The sequence below is a fragment of the Saccostrea cucullata genome, unplaced genomic scaffold (assembly GCF_032062105.1).
Source record: "Saccostrea cucullata isolate Sc308-1 unplaced genomic scaffold, CSIRO_AGI_Scuc_v1 ctg383, whole genome shotgun sequence".
NCBI classification, from domain to species: domain Eukaryota; kingdom Metazoa; phylum Mollusca; class Bivalvia; order Ostreida; family Ostreidae; genus Saccostrea; species Saccostrea cuccullata.
Genome location: NW_026933671.1, coordinates 425,213 through 439,810, shown reverse-complemented (window position 1 = coordinate 439,810; position 14,598 = coordinate 425,213).

Below are 14,598 nucleotides of genomic sequence, written 5' to 3'. Positions count from 1 at the left end.
CAATAGAGAAAATAACTGATAAACGTATCTGTTGGTGAATTTATTTGTATGTGAAGAATATACTTTACTTTTACCTTAAAATATTCAAATAAAGAAATGTACACAAACCTGTCGCCATCTTCTTTATCCGCCAAAGATGTCAAATGTGACTTCCGGTTCAAGGGAGGTAACTCGAATTCGTTCTTTTCAAGGGCGGATCTATTTTCTCCGAGTAAATTATACAGAAGAGCAAAGAAAGCCACGTATATTATAACTTCTACTGTATATGTTCTTGTTCATATGTTATTTATACAATATACAATAAGATGTAGGTCTTACAAAGTAGAAAATCCAGGAAATTATAAGCTCAACTTACTATATATATAGTAAATCAAAGATCCAAAATTTTTACTGTAGTACGTCAAAGTTCCAAAGTTTTCATTATAGTATATCAAAGTTCTAATCTTTTCTCTGCAGGAAATCAAAGTTCCAAAGTTTTTACAATAGCAAGTCAAAGTTCACAAGTTTTCATTATAGTCAATTAAAGTTCCAAAGTTTTCAACATATAGTTAATCAAAGTTCCGAAGTTCAAGCTTAATGCCCCCGTAAACGAAATTTCGGGAGTATATAGTTTTTGTCGTGTCCGTCTGTCTGTCCGTCTGTCTCTCTGTCTGTCTGTTTGTCCGCAAAAACTTTAATCTTGCCCATAACTTTTGATATAGTCGAGCTATGACTTTCATATTTTCACACATGTACATTCCTTGTGACAAAACCTTTCTTTGGGTACCACCAAATTTGACCTTTTGACCTTGACCTTGGAGTTTGACCCACTTTTACACAAAAATTACAAGCTATTACTTTGGCCATATCTTTTGAACGGTAGATACCACGACTTTAATACAGTGTACTTCATATATATGTATTCTTTGTGACAAGACCTTTCATTGAGTACCAACAATTTTGACCTTTTGACCCTGGAGATTTACTTATGAAAAAACTTTAACCTTGGCAATAACTTTTGAACGGTAAGAGCTAGGGTTTTCATACTTCACATATGTAGTCCTTGAGAGAAGACACCGCTTCATTGTATATCAAGAACTTTTACCCATTGACCTTGATCTTGAAGTTTGACCTACTTTTCAAATACAACCTTGAACATAATTTTTGAAGGGTTAGAACTAGGGTTTTCATACTTCACATATTTAATCCTTGTGACAAGACCTTTCATTTGATATCAAGAACCTTGACCCTTTGACCTTGACCTTGGAGTTTGATCCATTTTTACACAAAAAATCCAAACTTTTACTTTGGTTCTAATTTCTAAATGGTAGATACTAGGAATTTTATATTTCAAATCTCAGTCCTTTGTGGCAAGACCTTCCCTTTGAAACCAACAATTTTGACCTTTTGACCTTGACCTTGGACATTTCCGTACTTACGAAAAAATTTCACTGTGGCCATCACTTTTGAACGGTAAGGCCTAGGGCTTTCATACTTCATTTATGTAATCTTTGTGAGAAGACCTTTCATTGAATACTTAGTATCAACAACTTTAACCCTTTGACCTTGGATTTTGACCTACTTTTTACAAACTTTAACCTTGACCATAACTTTTAAACAATATGGGCTAGAACTTTCTTACTTCACATATGTAATCCTTGTGACAAGACCTTTCTTTGGATATCAACAACTTTGGCCCTTTGACCTTGGAGTTAGACCTACGTTTTACAAACTTTAACCTTGGCCATAAATTTTGAATGGTAAGGGGCAGCCCTTTCATACTTCCATATGTAATCTTTGAGACAAGGCATTCTTTAAGAACCAACAACCTTGACCCTTGACCTTGACCCCGGAGTTTGTCCTATCTTTAAAAAACGTTAACCTCGGTCATAAACTTTGAACAGGTGGTGCTAGGGTTTTATATTTCTCATTTGTATTTCGGTGAAAAGGCCTTACTTCAGGTACCAACGCATTTGATCTGCATTTGAGAAAGTGTGACCTTTGTTATGTTGCCATACTTAGGCATCAGTGTTTCACAAACACATCTTGTTAAGGTATGTCACTCGTCAGCTTTTTAGAAAAGTTCACGCAGATCCTCTTTGTCCAAAACTATTTATTAAAATTGATTTTTTATAACATATTTAAATTCAACAATGTTAATGATTTAACACTCAACGAAAAAAAACTGCCCGAAAAGCTACAAAGAAACAAGATTTATGAGGGACTATTTCTTGTGGTGGAAGGGTATTTAGCAGAAATTCTGAAATCTGCACATTTATTAATTAGGTGTTTTCCCTGTACATACCAAAATTTACCAGCTTGCTTTTAAATATTATTCCAGATTGGAAAAATTGACAAAAACAAATAATAATTGCAATTTCTTACTCAAGAATGCTTACTTGGAAGATACTCGATTGGCCAGTGAAAATAAAAAATGTTGGCAAAGTTGTGTAAAATCAATACAGAAGATGTTGGGTTTTAACTTTGACACAGATTTTAAAACTTTTAGTCCTAAACTTAAAAATTTCTTTGAAAATAAATTTTTTTCTGAACTCCAATCCATTAACAATACTCAATGCGGTAAGCTGTCATTTTATAGTACATTATTCAACTATGATGCTAAGAAACTGGAAATCCAACCATACTTGTGTTTTCCACTTCATTAGAATTTAATTTCTTATCTTTCCAAGTTAAGAATAAGTGCACATAAGTTGTATGTAGAAACAGGTAGATATTGTAATTCTGTCATTCATAGAGAAAATAGATTTTGTTTCCAATGTAAAACTATTGTTGAAGATGAAAAACACTTTTTACTTGATTGTCCCGTGTATAAAAATGTCAGAAAAAAGTATTCAAGGTTACTAGATTTTAATAACTTATCTTGTTTGCTTAATCCACATAACTTTGTAGATCTACGAAACAAATCTGTCTATATATCAGAGACTGTTTTGATATTAGAAACAAGCTTACAATAGTATAATATTTTGTAATACATGTATATGGCTAACAACACATTCCTGTATATAAATATGTGCTTTAGTGCCAATAAAGAATTGAATTGAATTGAAATTGAATATCTTGTAACTTTATCCTCACATACTTTTACTCGGAGAATATTTTCCGTTATGAAATTGCTAGGAATACTTAATGTAGGTCTTAATTCATATTTTTAGAACAAGTTTTACACCTCCCTTCCACAGACACCTGACGTTACTTATTTTTCTTTTAATAAAAAAATATAACGACAAACTAAAAATAAAAATTAGGTAGGGGGTATTTTTTTTTATTAAAAGAAAAATAAGGAACGTCAGGTGCCTGTGCTCCCTTCAACAAACTTTGCCAAAAAATAAAGATATGTCAAATAAGTCTAGATAAAATTTATACCATTTTTCGCCTGAAAATCACATATTTTGTCCAATATTTCAAAATTAACATCACTGACACCAACTTTTTCTTTCATTATTTTAAAGCACTCGATACTTGTGACTGAACAGCACTGAAGTCGTAAAAAGCTTGATTTAATAAAATGCTTTATTGCTTATTTAGTTTTTTAATACCCCAAATATGTTAATTTTAGTGCAGAAAGGTCACACAATAATTTACGCGCATTAATTTGCAAAGATTTCTTCAGTGATAAATATTATTCAAATTATTTTATGTTAGATAAAATTATATTTATTGCCATGATTACATCTGATAAAATATGATAAAGGTTAAAGTAATTTACATAAGAGTTAAAGTTTAAGTGCAAAAAGGTCAACTTAATTGTACCGTAGATCAGTAAGATGCACACTGACCCCTTATCTTCTCTGCTATTATGAGTCACACTATATGAGTACTTATCCAAAATATACTTCTCAAAAAATCCTTGATTTAATAACTTTCACGAGTGACATACCTTAATATAGTAAAGTTTTCACTATAGCAAATCAAAATTCAAAAGTCTTCACTGTAGTAAATCAAAATTCTTAAGTTTTTACTAGTTAATTTTTTGCTATGTGAATCAAAGTTCCAAAGTTTTGTACTTTTATCAAAGTTTCAAACATTTTTTTTCACAAGTTGATCAACTTTTTTATTTTTATAACAATTTTGATATATTTAGCCGTTTTTAGGGGGTGGATACGGGGTTGGTTGAAGCTAGTTTTTGTTGTATCTGAATTTAAATATACAAAATAGTGAATGCAATATTTACATGGCATATATATTTTTTTAAATGTTGAATAAAGTTGATGCATGAAGCACAGGTGTTTGGGGACAGGACCCCCCCCCCCCCCCCGATATAGACCCCCGGGCCTTTTAGACATTTTTCACATAAATTGTATATGGATGACACAGTTGTGATATTATCTTTCCTATCAGAAAATTTGCTTAAACTAACATTTTATAAAACATTCTACCCAACTCTATACATATAAATTTTATATACAGTGAAAACTGTCTAATCCGACACCTGAATAATCCGACATACTGTGATTATCATTAGAATGTAGAGTAGGTTCAATAGACCGTTAGTTTTGGGTAATCTTTCTAATTGTTGGAATAGATCTTATCACAAATATGTTATTGAAAGATAATTTATGAGAAAAAACGGTCGAAAAAGCCCAGGGGTCTATATTAAAGGGGAGGGGGTTCCTATCCTCAAGCACCTGTGGCATGAAGCAGATATTTTGATTATACATGACGCAAATTTTATTTTATAGTGCATATTTTTTTCTCCCTAACATAAGACTTTCGCTAAGTCTGCATATAAGAGATTTAAATAAATATTGCTAATTTATCGGCACACGAGACAACCTTTACATTTAAAATCATTTCTTGGACATTATTCTTTTAGGGGAGGGGACGGGTTTATAAAAAGTTCTATGAAGCATTCGTGAATCTCATTAAATGTAAAGAATGGGAATGATCAATCGGGAATCAAAATCATTATTCCGTGGGTTTAATCGTACATAATCAAAGTTTCAACGTTTTTATTATAGTAAATCAAAGTTCCAAAGTGTTTACTTTGGTACTACAGCTAACTATAAAAAATTATAGTTAGCTATACAGTTAAATATAGTTGACAGTTACTATAATATTCTTTTTTTAGGGACTGGTCTACTTTTCCAAATTGATTTTTCTCCAATATTTATACCGGTATAAACGACGGGAACCATAAAGTTTCACTCTGGGATAAATTTCATAGACTTTGAATTGTTTGACCAAGGTTGAGTTAGACAAAATGTGATGGTAAAAAGGATTTAGAGAAAGGGCACAATAAAACTTAAAATTGCAGCTTGTGGTGGTCCTGGCTCAAAATAACCTTTCGTTTTTCATTAATTGTAATGAATGAATAAACTAGAACATTAAATCAATTGAAAATTGAGACTTATGCAAATGCCTTCAGTTAACAGCAAAAGTTTCGCGTTATAACGCAAAAGTTAACACGTTTATTCGATCAAGAAAGCTTCGCGTTATAACGCGAAATTTGACGCGTTTATTCGAGAAAACTTCGTGTTATAACGCAAAAGTTTCTCGTTTATTCGCGCAAGATTCGCGTTACAAAATAACGCAAAAAAATTAACCCACAAAAAATGAGCTCAGTGGGCTTTCGAACGTATTTCAACGATGTATTGGGAGGGAAGAGGGGGTAGACATATTCTGGAAGCCTAGAACGACCTGCAAAGAATTTTTATCAATCACGCAATCACTGTTGAGAAAGTTATTTCTGCTTTACCAGAAATCACTTCCCAGAAGTCCTGTTCTTTTTTATGACCCGGGAAACGAAGTTTCGGGGGTATATAGTTTTTGTTGTGTCCGTCCGTCTGTCTTTCTGTCTAGTTAGCTGTCTGTTTGTTTATCTGTTTGTCCGCAAAAACTTTAACCTTGCCCATAACTTTTGATTTAGTGGAGCTATCACTTACATATTTCACACATGTATTTCTTTGATAAGACCTTTCTTTGGGTACCACCAAATTTGACCTTTTGACCTTGACCTTGGAGTTTGATTTGATTTGAACAATTTTATTGTAATATAATTAAAAAGGGATTGAGCACAAGTTCTGAAAACTTACAACGCCCTTTCCCTATACATTTAAATTACACATTTATATTGTCACAGTTAAACATGGCGCTATATAAAGCATTCAGTATTTGCAAAAGTAAACATTGCATATAAAAAGTTGAACAAATTCATATATTAACCCAGCAGGCACGCAACGTTGTTTCAACGTTGAAAGGAGGTGGAATATAGGTTGCAACGTTGATCAACTATATTTCAACGTTGTTTCAACGTTGAGGTTTCAACGTTGAATCTTCAACCTTTTTTCAACGTTGAAACAACGTTGAAGCTGCAACATATTTTCAACGTTGAATGTTCCAACGTTGAAACAACGTTGAAGCTGCAACATATTCTCAACGTTTGATGTTCTTTGATATTTCAACGTAGAAAAACGTTGAAGCTTATTTTCAACTCTTATTCAACGTTGAAACAACGTTGAAGATTCAACATGTTTTCAACGTTGAGTATTTTTTGATTATGTAGAGTTAAAACAAGTTTAAGAATGCAAAGTTGACTTTCTCTTGATTTCAACGTTGAAACAACGTGGAAGATGCAACATATTTTCAACTTTAGGAAAGTTAGGAAAAATTAACGTTGATACAACGGGTATAACGAGAATTGAGCACTTTAGTTTTTAAGTTCAAAATATAAAGGTATCTAACCGTGTCTTTAACTTCTAATCCATGCGATATTTCGCAATATACACACAGGTGTTTGCATTGTTAGAAAATATTATATACATAATAATATATATGAAACGCATACATTATAAATTGATTCACTCAAAAGAGTTGTGCCAATAGCTAGTACCATTATAAAATTTTGAATATGAGTTTATATGAAGCATGGCATCTACATTTAACACTTCATTATAATTATGTTTCAAAAAAGGTTATTATTTTTTTTAATGAATTGTGAATGCTATTTTTTGGACATATTTATAAGATATGTTAAATATAAGCTTTTAATAAATAATAACATCTTTATCCAACATCTCACGGTAATTCCATGTTACTATAGAATTAATAAAAATAATTATTCCGAATTAATGTCTTAAAATTAGACTCAAAGACCCGTTACTCTTGCGAGATTATACGTATACAGAGCGAATCTAAGAAGTCTTATTTTATTAGATTGTGCTTTTGTTGTGTGTATTAATTCTATAATCTTTCTTTCCACAAAATATAAAAAATTCAAATAAACTCATAAGAATTTTCACACTGACAATTAACCCCGGTCATAACTTATCCACTCCCCAAAAACGTTCGAGATATCAGATAAGGAGTGCCTCTCGCTTACTTGGTCAGTTTCAGTGTCAGGATAACCTTGTTATGCAATTTTCTTGCTGGGCAAGTATAGCTGTTTGCAGCTTATCTAGGTCAAAATTTGAATTCAACTGATGGACAAGAAGTGCGCGTCTCCTTGCTGTTCATATTTAATGTGTTTTCAAGATATATACACAGGGATTAAGGCTGGAATATCAACTTCTGCTCAGTAAGTGTTATTTCCTTTTCATGAATTTAAGAAATTAAGTTTTTTTTAGTATCTGTTCATCATTTAATTATTGTTTTATAAGTACATGTATATTTGAAATCTGCGTGAAATGCACAACCTTGGTTCTTTTATTATGTGTTTTGTTGATCATGTTGATATTCATTTGGTTATGAAATATAAGATAGTATACTAATATATTATACAATTTAACTATTAAATTGTAGTCCGTCGTAAGATTAAATCAACCAGTGGTGCAGGGAATTGATTGTTTAGTCAGCCTTGATTGCATTGTGAAAATTATACAAAGGAATGCAACATTTTGTAAGTACACTATGTATATGTATGTCTATAACATTTTTCTTTGAATAATTATTTATAAGCATACTCATACGAATTTTAACATGAAGTCAACTATAATTCTTTTAATCATGTTAATTAAATCCAAGTACCGGAATTAATATATTCCTTTGTCTGATTTTTTTTAATCATTCATGTATATTTATTTTTATCGTTTGAAATAACGTGTTACGTACATTTTATTGAACAAATGGCTTTAACATCTTTATTTCTTTTATCAATAGGTTTTTGCTTTAGAGGGTGGATTCTCCTGTTCATTTCTTTCATTCGTGGGACTTAACTATATACGTGATTAAATTCATTTATATGGAATGAGCAAGGTGTTGTCAATGCTAAATGGCTAAGTGCTATTGTAAATCAGAATTTAAAAGACCAGTTCATTCAAAAATGGTCAAATGACATAAATAGTTCTTCCAAAGGCCAGATTTACAGAATTTTTAAAACCAATTTCGGATTTGAAAGCTATATTAAAAATTTACGCCCAAAACAAAGAAAGTGATTGATGAAAATGCGTACCTCAAATCATCATCTACCTTCTGAAACAGGGAGGTGGTGTGGCACCCCATTAAATGATAGAGTATGTTTAGTTTGTAACAATGGAAAGATAGGCGATGAATACCACTACATTTTAGAGTGTACAGCTTTTTCAGAGATAAGAAAAAAATTTTTACACAAAAGTTACTGCACCAGACCAAATGTTGTCAAGTTTTATGAACTCATGGCCAATTCAAATATACAATCTTTACAAAAACTATGTACATTTATTTCAAAAATATTTGAGACTGTCTGTCCTTCTTAGCTGTCCTCCTGGTATTTTCTTTTTGCATATACTTTATTATTACATGTACTATATGTACATCCTCTCTACATGCAGTTGTAAAACATTTATTTACGTATATATATTTATATTAATTATTTATATGTGTGTATATTTATACTAATGTACCTCTGACGACATTATAGACATTGTATATACTTTATGTTCCTCATGTACCATGCTGTATGGTTTGAGCGAATAAACTGATTCTGATTCTGATTCTGATTAAAATCAATGGATCCGCCACTTTGTGGAACTTAGTAGTGTAAGTCAGACACGTACTTTGAAGGACCTGGATGTGATTACTGTGACCCACTTTTCACTAGGAATATGAATTTTGTCAAGCAGTGATTTTTGAGACTCAGTGATTGAATTTGTGTTTGTATTAAAAATACATGTAAAATAAAATTCTCTCACAATCATAATACTGGATTACAACTGATCTAAATATTACGCAACTTGAATAAATTTTTTATTAGAATTTGAAATGTATTTGTTTTTAAAACAATATGTTTAATGAATTCAACGTGATTTCAACCAAATATCAACGTTTGTACAACCGAAAAATTTCAACCAAATCTCAACCTAATTTCAACCAATGTTCACTTTTGTTCAATGTTGATATTTGAAAAGTTGAAGCTTCAACGTTGCCTCAACTTTCATTTGCAACCAAAAATCAACCATATATCAACCAAAAATTCAACCCATTTTCAACGTTTATTCAACGTTGAAACAACGTTATATCTCAACGTTGACTCAACTTTCATATGCAACCAAAATTCAACGTTGATTCAACGTTGAAGTGCAACGTTGATTCAACGTTGAATCAACGTTGAAATGCCTGCTGGGAATATTGGTACAGTATTTAACAAGGAAATCTACCAGAATGCTTAATAAATGTTTGAACAAAAGAAAAGAGACGTTCATTCTCTGCAGCATTCAGTGAATCAACCCCCCATAATAAGACATGTGTATCTAGTATATGGATTTTATCAAACTGTAAAAAATTATGTAAAAATTCATTTCTGGCGTTCGCATAATTTGGACATACGAAAAAATAATGATATGTGTCCTCAACTTTACCTTACGTGCACATGGGACTTGATATTAAATTGCATCTATAAAGGTCGTTATTTAATACACAATTATGTCGTAGTCTGGTTTGAAGAACATTTAGTCATCTGTTACCGTAATCAAAGTAAGAAGGTGGCGCAGATCTAGATTCTTTATTACTAATTTTAGATTTGAATTTGGACATTGACTGTAAATTTCGAGTTTCGAGTGGAATGGAGTTCCATTCGTTAACTAAAGTAGGAATAAACGTAGACTTATAAGTTTGTAATCGACACTTTGGAATATCATAATTTTGAGAATTTCTTGTCGAGTGGACAGATGTGTTACAGCGCATATTTGGAGGCATACTCTAAAACCTGGCCTGGCCCCTTTGGCCTGGCCTGGCCTCTAAGTTGGCCTGGCCTATATTTTGGCCTCTTATTTGGCTTCAAACCAAATTTTGGCCTGGCCTCAAAAGTTGGCCTGGCCTCAAATTTGGCCTCTGTAAAAATGTTTGGCCTCAATTTTGGCCTCACTCAAAAATAATTTCTTTTTCAGAATTTGATTGATTTGATTGATTTTTTTTATTGGTTTCATTTTTTCAAAGATTAAGCAGGTAAATAATATATTTCTGTTGATATGTAAATGTGAACATTAAAATAATAAAATAATAATAAAATAAAAAAAAATAGATAAGATACTTGTTAATTAAAGTTAAACAGGCAGATTTTATAGCTGAAATATCCATTTATCATTATGTGAAATGACATCAGGATCGAACGTCTATTTTCAAAATGGCGCTCGACCATTGGACAGAAAAACGTGATGTTTATGTTTTAGATTTTCATGTTTATTCAATAAATATCAAAGCGTAGGTAAAAATATACATTTTTAAATGTTGTTTTATTCGAAAATCACGAAAATCACGGTCGTTGATCGCGTTAGACAGGTGGTCGTTTAGTACAGGTAGAAGATATAGGGAAAAGCGTTGGGGGGAATTTTTACGGTCACATGTGACAGTGTAGCTGCAATAATGTAGCCCTCTCCGATCTTTTTTTTATCTGATATTTTCTGGAGAGGGCTACAATTCCATCGCATCTCCGTAATGGTGCAATTATATTTTGTTGATACGGGTGATTGGAGGCAAAATAAATTATTTTTACATTAAACTTACTTCTTATAAGACGGAATTTTTATTCACTGTCAACAACATAGCCTGTTAAACTCGAAAACCATGTAAAATAAATCTGTCTTTCCCAGCTGCAATATTCAGCAGCCATGACAGTTCACGCGTGACGTAGTGAGACTTTCGCTTGAAATTTGGAACAACCAAATAAAGCAAATGTCGATGTTTATAAACGATTGTGCTATAATATATTACAAGAACATCGATAAATAAAACCATTTCAAGTGTTACTTTTGCGCAAACAGCGATACGTATGCTTAAAATAAGGGAATTCCTAGTAGATCCGCTCCTATAGAACCTAAATTCTCATTGGCTGTACCAAAATACAATCCATCAAGGTCAGTAAACATGGCGGATAAATTCAAGTTTAGCTGTTGACACACACGAAAAATAACCGATATATGGATCGTTGTGAATATTTTTGGATCGATTTATGTTTTGCATAATTACATATTTGGATTTCAGGTAAGAGATGATAATAAAATAGCCGTTTACTAATAATTTGAGCCGAAATCCGTGCGGGAGTGATCCACTGCCGCATCTGCGCCATTATAGAGATCCTAAGGAGTTGTAGCCCTCTCCCAAAAAAAAAAAAAAAAAAAAAAAAAAAAATCGGAGAGGGCTACATTATTGCAGCTAGTGACAGTGAGTCGCTTAATACAGTGGGTCGCTATGGAAGTTTTGACTGTATTTGGGGTATTAAAAAATTAAATCGGCAATTACACATTTTCTTATATCAAGCTTTTTACGACTTTTTGCTGATCAGTCACAAGTATTAAGTACTTTAAAATAATGAAAGAAAAAGTTGGTCAAAATATGCGAGTTTCAGGCGAAAAATGGTATAAATTTTATCTTGACTTATTTGACATATCTTTATTTTTTGGCAAAGTTTGTTGAAGGAGAGTGTAAAAATTGTTCTAAAAACATAAATTAAGACCTATATAAAATATTCCTAGCAATATCATAACGGAAAATAATCTCCGAGTAAAAGTATGTTAGGCTTAAGTTCCAAGATATTAAATTTAATGAATGTGCGGATTTGCAGAATTATCTGCTAAATATCCTTCCACCACAAGAAATAGTCCCTCATAAATCTTGTTTCTTTGTAGCTTTTTATGCAGGATTTCATTGAATGTTAAAATTAACATTGTTAAATTTGAATATGTTATAAAACTGAATTTTAATAAATAGTTTAGAAGCAAGAGGATCTGTGTGAACTTTTCTAAAATACTGACGGGTGACATACCTTAAGAAAAGTTTAATCTTTGCTTTGTTGCCATACAGGGGCATCAGTGTTTCACAAACACATCTTGTAGTGACGTAGAATTGTTTTTGACAGTGTGGAGGGGCAAACCAGAGAAATAAAAATTAAACTTTCCTGAAAAAAAAACTGACAAACCAAAAAAAAGGGGGGGGGGGGAGGAGGGGCGGGTATGCAAATTCCAATACCTAATTCTTACCTCTATTCGACTAAACTGCAAACAAGTGTGTTTGTGTGTGATGGGGCATCAGCCTTTCATTTCAATGTACATTTTCAAAAGTAACAAGATGTGTTAATGAAACACTGATGCCCCCGTATGGCAGCGTATGGCAAGCGTTGAGTTCTTTCACATTTGTATGCATGTCAAACTTCAAAGGTCAAGGTCAAAAGTGTTGGTACCCAAAAGAAGGTCTTATTACAAAGAATACACCTATGAAATATGAAAACCCTGGTTCTAACTGTTCAAAACTTTAAGTTATGACCAAGGTTAAAGTTTTTATTTTTCTTTTTAAAAAAATGGGACAAACTCTTAGGTCAAGGTCAAAAATATTTACACTAGCTGAAATTCTTGTCACAATAAAAGTACACATGTGAAGTATGAAAGCCCTTGCTCCAACTGTTCAAAAGTTAAGGCCAAGGTTGAAGCGTGGTCTTTTTTTGTTTTTTTTTGTAAAAGTAGGTCAAACTCCAAGGTCAAGTTCAAGAGGTTAAATTTGGTGATATCCAAAGAAAGGCTTTTTCACATGGAATACATCTGTAAACTATGAAATCCATAGTCCCTTCCACTCAATGGTTATGAACTAGGTTAAAGTTGACAACAGACAGACAGAAAAACAGACATACAGGACAAAAACAATATACCCACATACTACACTAACTAGACAGCCATTCCTTATATTTCCATTTCATTGTGAAATAAAATTGTAGATTTAGACTTTAAAAACGTAGACATAGATTTAAATTACACGAGGACAATAGTCCTCGCCCACTGACGTCAAACACAACTTGGCAGCCACACGAGATTTACATGCATATTTAGCCACCTTAGAGTCAGACATAGAGACAGATGTGCACGAGATTTGCATGCATATTAGGCCTCCTTAGCTCCTGACCTATCGACCTGCCTAATTTACATTCCAGTAGAATTATCAAGAAATCAACTCTGCTACTTTCAGAGTCATCACAGAGAAAACAAGAAATCAACTCCGCTAACTTTCAGAGTTATCACAGAGAAAAAAAAATTAGAAATGGAAATATACTAGTATACACTTCGGATAAAGGCACAGTTAGGACGCATCAAAATATATAGGTGAATGAAATGTCAACTGTCGAATTTGATACAAAATGAAAATTTAACCAATTAAATGTTATAATAGATTTATTGATGTCATTTCTCTGTTTGTCTGCAAAAACTTAAATCTAATGGCTTTCATATTCCACGTGTTTGACCCACTTTCACCAAAATATCCAAAGTTTAACCTTGGCCTAACTATTCAACAAGTGGTGATAGGGCTTTCATACTTCACATGTGTATTCATTGTGACAAAACCTTTCAATCAGTATATTTTTGACCTTTTGACCATGAACATCAGTCAGAATTGGTTTAAATGAATTTAATTCATTATAACAAATTAAAGAATTCATTAAAACAAGTTTAATTTGTTTTAACATTTTTTTTAATTTGTTATAACTTATAACAAATTCACAAACTTTGTTATAAACGATAAAATTTGTTAGAACAAATTCAATGAATTGACATATCAAATCAATTTGTTATATCAAATTCAACAATTTACTATTAAAGTATCAAAATCTAAATTATTTTTTGATTGGTCTTAAATGGGCTTCTATTATTTTACAAATATATTTATTTTAAAAATACCAACTTAAAACTTTCTATCATCTCTTAACTGATAAAAATTAGCTCCCCACTGGGTTGAAAATGTCTCCCCAGAGGTTTTTCAGTGACAATTATCCTCCCTTGAAAGAGGATGTAGCCCTTAAAAAAATGACCCCCCTTCTGCCATGGAAGCTCTCTGCCTAGTTTGGTTGAAATTGGCCTGGTAGTTTCTGAGAAGAAATTACCCAGTAAAAGGGAAACGTTTACAGACATAATGACACTGGTCAAAGTAAACTTGAGCTTTCAGCTCATGTGAGCTAAAAAACACTAATTTGAAACTGTTTGCATTAATTTGTTTTCATTTATTGGTACAATAGAAAGTATATCATATTACATATAGAATAGAAATGATGAAGACCAAAACATTGATTAAAACATACAAGCTCTCAAAATTACTTGAATTTTGTTTTTCTCTACGAAAATTTTATATTTTGTTTAACTGTTTACAAGCACCCCTTGATCTTTATGCCATAATTCCATATTGCAATTAAACCTCCTCTCATGCATATAG